General features: G+C 46.4%; 1 protein-coding gene across 2 annotated transcripts in view; it reads right to left on the reverse strand.

Moving 5' to 3' along the window:
• LOC124804601 (troponin T) overlaps positions 1 to 3,079 on the reverse strand; it is a 75,247-nt gene extending 72,168 nt beyond the window's left edge. The window contains exon 1 of one of the 2 annotated variants that reach the window (XM_047264796.1): positions 2,942 to 3,079. The gene's annotated coding sequence lies outside the window, so the exon portion shown is untranslated. The remainder of the gene's footprint in view (positions 1 to 2,941) is intronic. The other variant, XM_047264797.1, reaches the window with a different exon arrangement.
• Between the last annotated feature and the right edge of the window lie 2,921 nt (positions 3,080 to 6,000).

Here is a 6,000-nt window from a genome sequence, read left to right on the forward strand (position 1 = left end):
AACTTAGAACTACTTAAACCTAACTAACCTAAGGACATCACACACACCCATGCCCGACGCAGAATTCGAACATGAGACCGTAGCGGTCACGCGGTTCCAGACTGAAGCGCCTAGAACCGCACGGCCACACTGACCGGCTTAGAAACCATATATTTAACCTGTATAAACTGTTCTAGATGTACTTGCCGCATTTATTCTCTATACATGAAGTATACAGATGGAATAGATAATAATGGGAGCACACCAAGAACAGTTTATACAACAACAACAACAAATTGGGAATGAGCGTATGGCCGGGAGGCCCCATCCGGGGAAGTTCGGCCGCGAAGCGCAAGTCTTATTTCAGTTGACGCCACATTGGGCGACTTGCGCGCCGGTGATTGAGGATAAAATGATGATGAGGACAACCTATAACCTATTTTCAATATGGTATGATCTATTAGATATTACTCTATCAATGTTTCATATACATCACTTAATTTACCTGATATATATTATAAGATTTTGAAGTATTTCGAATTACTACTTAATTTCCTTGATGGTTGTACTGTACATCAACATCTGTGTTCCTACTCTCCACAAAGAGACTGCTGACAGGCAGATATAACTCTTTGAAACAGTAACGTTAGAAAACGGGCTTGTAATCCGAAACCGGAGTAGAGAATTTTGTGAAATGGAAACAAGAATTCTACAAACGGTATTACCCATAAGAGCAAGCAAGTATGGTTCATACTCATAACTTCATCTGACTGAACTGATATACTGAAGAACTGCCTTTTTTCAAACTGAATGATTTTTTTGCGAATGCTCTTGAAAAGAGGGGAACTATAATGTAATGACTTGAGACTTTTCGCAAATATAGCTGAGAAGAGTTCTAGATACGGGATCCAGAGTTTCTGGGACAGCAAACTTTCACCTCGATTACCACGTAAACATTGCGTACCGTGGCTCGGACACATTTAACACATTTCGCGCCCATTTTTGAGAAACATTGTGCTGCAAATACTAATAAGCTTTATATCACTGTATTCTTCTTTTCAGAAACTGTCTGATAGTTAAAGGGAAGTTTTTATAATCATAATTACTTCATATAGCAGTAGATGACAAATGTAGAAGTCTTACTCATACAGCATACCTTCCGGCATATTCGTACTATCACTTGCTGAGAGGTCAATTTTTTTATGTTGCCCCGTTTATGACATGTCTGTGTTGTGTACGTTACACAGGACCTTCATATAACATATCTTTCGGCATTTACGTACAGTCATTTGCTGAAAAACAATTTTTTTTGCCCCGTTTTGACTAGTAAATGTTGCCCGCGTTTCAAAGGACGTTCAGTTTATACGTTTTACTTCCCCTACCGATATTTAGGCATATTTCTCATATTTGTCGCTTCCTTGTGGATATGGAATGGCACTAGACTATCTAAGTGTCATAACTGATTCTCACTCTTCTCAACAAGATACATGTGCAGCATCTAGTAGTAAAAAACTACAAGTTCTGGTGTACCACGAAATAAAAAATTGTCACTGTATTTCTTACGTTTATATGACGTTAATTCAAGTGAATGATTGTTATTTCTGAGGATAAAGCATATTTATGAGAACTGTGAAGAAGGAGAGAAACACAGTAGAAGCAGTGATGGCATTTGAGTTAATAAAGCTAGCGTGAAGTGCAGTGACAGTAAACAGAACAGACTGAAAGAGGTGACGCCCTCTTCTACCGGGGAGTTTCTCTGGTAAGACGCATCCAGTGACAACGGAAATCTGTCTGCTAAGACTGTACACTTAGTGACAATAAAAGAACTATTTTCACCATTCATGCCTTCTGAGATTTATTCCTAACATTGAATTTAAGTTGTAAGTCAGTCAGGAGTGACAGATTAGAGTCTAAAGCTGCATGGTGACACAGCTCAAGGTGGAAGGGTCAGGGGCAATATGGTTTTAGACATTGCAGAGTGATGAACGAAGAAACTACCACTATAGTGCTGAATTTTGGAAAAAATGTAACCAGTTAATTAGATTAGGTATAATTAGATTTTTGCTGAGGAAACATCATACAAGTGTGAGAACTATGAGCTAAGGCGGGAAAATAAGAGAGACAAAATCGACAGGGCAATATTAAATTGCGAAGTACCTGTTACCGAAGTACGCTGTATAATCAAAATAGAAAAATGAAAATGATGTTTTCAAAGTAAAATAAAAGTGTAGAACGAAGGGTAAGGAAAGTAAATTAAGAAAGCTACAGTAGTTCGTGGGTGTGAGAAGGAAGGTTAATTTCCGTTTGGTTGGTTTCGGGACTTGAGAAGTAAGGCAAGAATCGACATCCTTGCACCTGCCCGTCGTTATAAGTTGTTTATTTTTATAGTTTTTTTAACACACTGCCACTCTCACTGAAAACAGCGGTGATCACAGGCAACAGAGATAGGCTCTACTCCTTCGGCCAAATTACGTGTCTGTACAGCGAAAGACTCGTCCGTGTCATACTCTGTCACAGATATGAAACCAATGAGCGCGTGTAGTTACTCCGAGCGAACGAGAGAGTAGATTCTTGTAGTATCGAGTTAGGTTTCTAGTCCCACAGAACGTGTTCTTCTGTGGCCACAATCTCATTCAGAATCCATCGCCAGAACACTCTGAATTCTTTTCGAAGAAAAACTTGTACAATGGTTCCCGGACACGAACTGAAACTTGCTGCGAATTGCTGGCAGCTACCGCACTATTTCCATAGCTCTTCACGTAGGTTTCATCAGACGAAGGCCAGTCGTTTCTCGCGGCGCGCATCCCGAATACGAGCCGATAGAGAGAACACTTGCACTGTCTGCCTGTTGCACCTGTGTTCACCACTGTCGTTCCACCACGGCAGCACAAGCGTCACCTGCAGTCGCACACAAGCGGCAAGCGGCCGACACACAGACGCAGCTGAGCCGCGAGGCACTCACACTGTCCGCGAAGAATCCGAGGGCCGTGGAATGTGGAGTCCGCGAGGCTTGCAGCGGATCTGGCGAGGGCGGGCCAGCGCGCCGCGACCACCACGGCTCGCAGGGGGCGGCGCCACCCCACCACCCCGCCCCCGGGGCGCCGCCGCCCCCCACCCCCCGCCGGCGAGACGACCAGAAATAGAGCAGTCGCCGCCCGGCCCAGTCAAATCGAGCGCTCGCCCAGCGCGCACGGTCGCGATCATGTTTCCAGACGCTGCCTCCGCCGCTTCCACCGCCCCCGCACACATCCAGAGGCTGCTACGAGAGCGCCGTATGCCGTCCGGTCCCTTGCCACTACGGTCGTTAACTCTCGGCCCCGCCCAACGTCGTTCGTGACCGTAAAGCCGACATCCCTGCGTTACGCAGTTGCAAACGGGCATCAGATTTGTTGTCGCTCGAAAATGCTCGAGATTACTATATGCGCTCACCGATTTGACCGGTATTGAGCGGTTTCCAGTCACTACCAACGTTGAAAGTTCCTGGCAGATTAAAACTGTGTGCCGGACCGAGACTCGAACTCGGGTCCTTTGCATTTCGCGGGCAAGTGCTCTACCAACTGAGCTACCCAAGTACGACTGACGCCCCGCCCTCACAGCTTTACTTCCGCCTCCTACCTCCCAGTTGGTAGAGCACTTGCCCGCGAAAGGCAAAGGTCCCGAGTTCGAGTCTCGGTCCGGCACACAGTTTTAATCTGCCAGGAAGTTTCATATCAGCGCACACTCCGCTGCAGAGTGAAAATCTCATTCCGGAAACATCCCCCAGGCTGTGGCTAAGCCATGTCTCCGCAATATCCTTTCTTTCAGGAGTGCTAGTTCTGCATGGTTCGCAGGAGAGCTTCTGTAAAGTTTGTGAGGTAGGAGACGAGGTACTGGCGGAAGTAAAGCTGTGAGGAAGGGGCGTGAGTCGTGCTTGGGTAGCTCAGTTGGTAGAGCACTTGCCCGCGAAAGGCAAAGGTCCCGAGTTCGAGTCTCGGTCCGGCACACAGTTTTAATCTGCCAGGAAGTTTCATATCAGCGCACACTCCGCTGCAGAGTGAAAATCTCATTCTACTACCAACGTTATTTGGCAACGCGTTTAATGCGCCAGAAATACCGATAAACAGAGTTTTCGGGAATTCCCGTTACAAACATCTTGGACTTGTAGGAGGAGGGGGGGGGGGTAGTACCTAACCCATGTCCGTAAGTGTATCGTTTCCGTGCTACAGCCGTTTGTAAATATGTTTGCTAGGAAGGCATGCAACTGCGTAGTCGATAGTCATGATGGGGGTTGGTTACGTCCGACCGGCTAATCTCATTTGACTTCTGTCTTACCTCTGTCACCTTGTTCGGGCCTTATTCACGTGTCTGAGTGCACTGGCAATGCCAAACGAAAGTCTATTACACTGAAACAGTCCAAAACGAATATTGACAACTAAGCAGCATTGGGAATCACAGCCAATGCAAGCTGGAGGTATACCTCACCTCGCAGTCGCAGTAGCTCCAGTCGATGTTTGTCTCTCAGTGTGAAGGTACCTTTCTGGCTTTGACGAACTTCAGTGTCACTGACGGGGGAAGACCCATATGTGCCTCAAAAGCTTTGAGACCCAAGAAGGGCTTTGTCGCACCTGAGCTAAACTTGGAAAAGAGGTCATTCAGGTAAGGGATGATGGCTAGCGATTAGATGTGGGGGCAGAGTCATGGATTTCTAAGCCAGTAGCATTGAACAGACCCAGACCCGAGAGAATGATTGCTTCAGGAGCATTGCCAACCAAAATCCCGGCTGTGCATTCATTTGAACGATACTGAACTACGACTGAAAATTAGCTGTTGATTTTAATGACATAATTGTGCTGTGGAGTGTCAATATCATCACCGATGTATCATAGTGCTGGAGGACCCTGTGTCTATCTGTAGCACAATGGGCACATTGTTGATGGCTAGCATGAGCGATAGAGATTCCTCTGAATGAGGAAGCACAAACTGGATGTAGGATATGTCCGGCAACAGGTCTGCCCTGTCGTCCACCCTGTGTCTGACTGGTCCATAAGTGTTTAGTTGCCTTTCTTTTTGAATATTGCTTGGCACATTTCAGCCCTATATCCGGATTTCCCACAAGAGTTGCTCTAGCACACCAGTAGTGTCACTGGTGTCTCTGGTGACTAATAAAACACAAGCTTCTGGAAGGGAGCTGTTGAGGGCGAAGTCAGGCTACCGAGTATTTGTCTGCATTGTGTGAAACTGACGTCACGGAGAGTGCAGCTGGGGCTGAGGGCAGCGTGTTGGTCGGGCGCTAAACACTTGTGATGGGTCCTGCAGGTTTGCTGATGATCTGAGACAGTGTTCAAAAGTTTTTCTATTTGGGAGACATGTTTCTAAGGAAGGGTCCTCCAATTTAAGGAGGTACACAAATAGTTCATCTTCAGGGCATGTACAAGAATCATATCCCAGGCCAAGGAAGCCACGTATGATTACTTTGAGGATTACTAGACTGGAAATGGCAGTCACGACATAAACCCTGGAAGTGTGCCATCCATTCGTGTTAAGATGGTCCGCTATGTTTACGGCAGGTCTGCTGTCATAAGTATATGTACATGTGATCCAAAGTATTCTAGCAAACTCAACTTCAACCTCTCATAGGGCATACTGTAGAGTTCCACTTCTAGGTGGCAAATGTCTGAGCTCACGTGTGCCAGAAAGAAGGCATTGCTATCAACTGTGATGCCAAGGGCTAAGACGTGCTGTTCCACGCATGCAGTGTAGTTCACCCATGGCTCGGCCTTCTTGTCGAGCTGCTGGAACGGCGACAACGCCGTCTGGAAGCCCTTGAACATGTAGTCGATCTGGAAGAGACGGTTGGAGAGCTCCAGAGGTGACGTGGATGTGGTCGCCAGCCAATCGATCAGGAGTTCGTAGGTGTGCTGCATTTGGTGGATGCAGTAACAACATTTAGGCAGAGACATAAACTGGTTCCGTCTTGCTGGAAGCAATGTGACACTAAATGTATTTGAAAGTGGAAGAGCACATTCCAAAATAATGTCTACC

This window comes from Schistocerca piceifrons, chromosome 7 (assembly GCF_021461385.2).
Source record: "Schistocerca piceifrons isolate TAMUIC-IGC-003096 chromosome 7, iqSchPice1.1, whole genome shotgun sequence".
In the NCBI taxonomy this organism is placed as follows: domain Eukaryota; kingdom Metazoa; phylum Arthropoda; class Insecta; order Orthoptera; family Acrididae; genus Schistocerca; species Schistocerca piceifrons.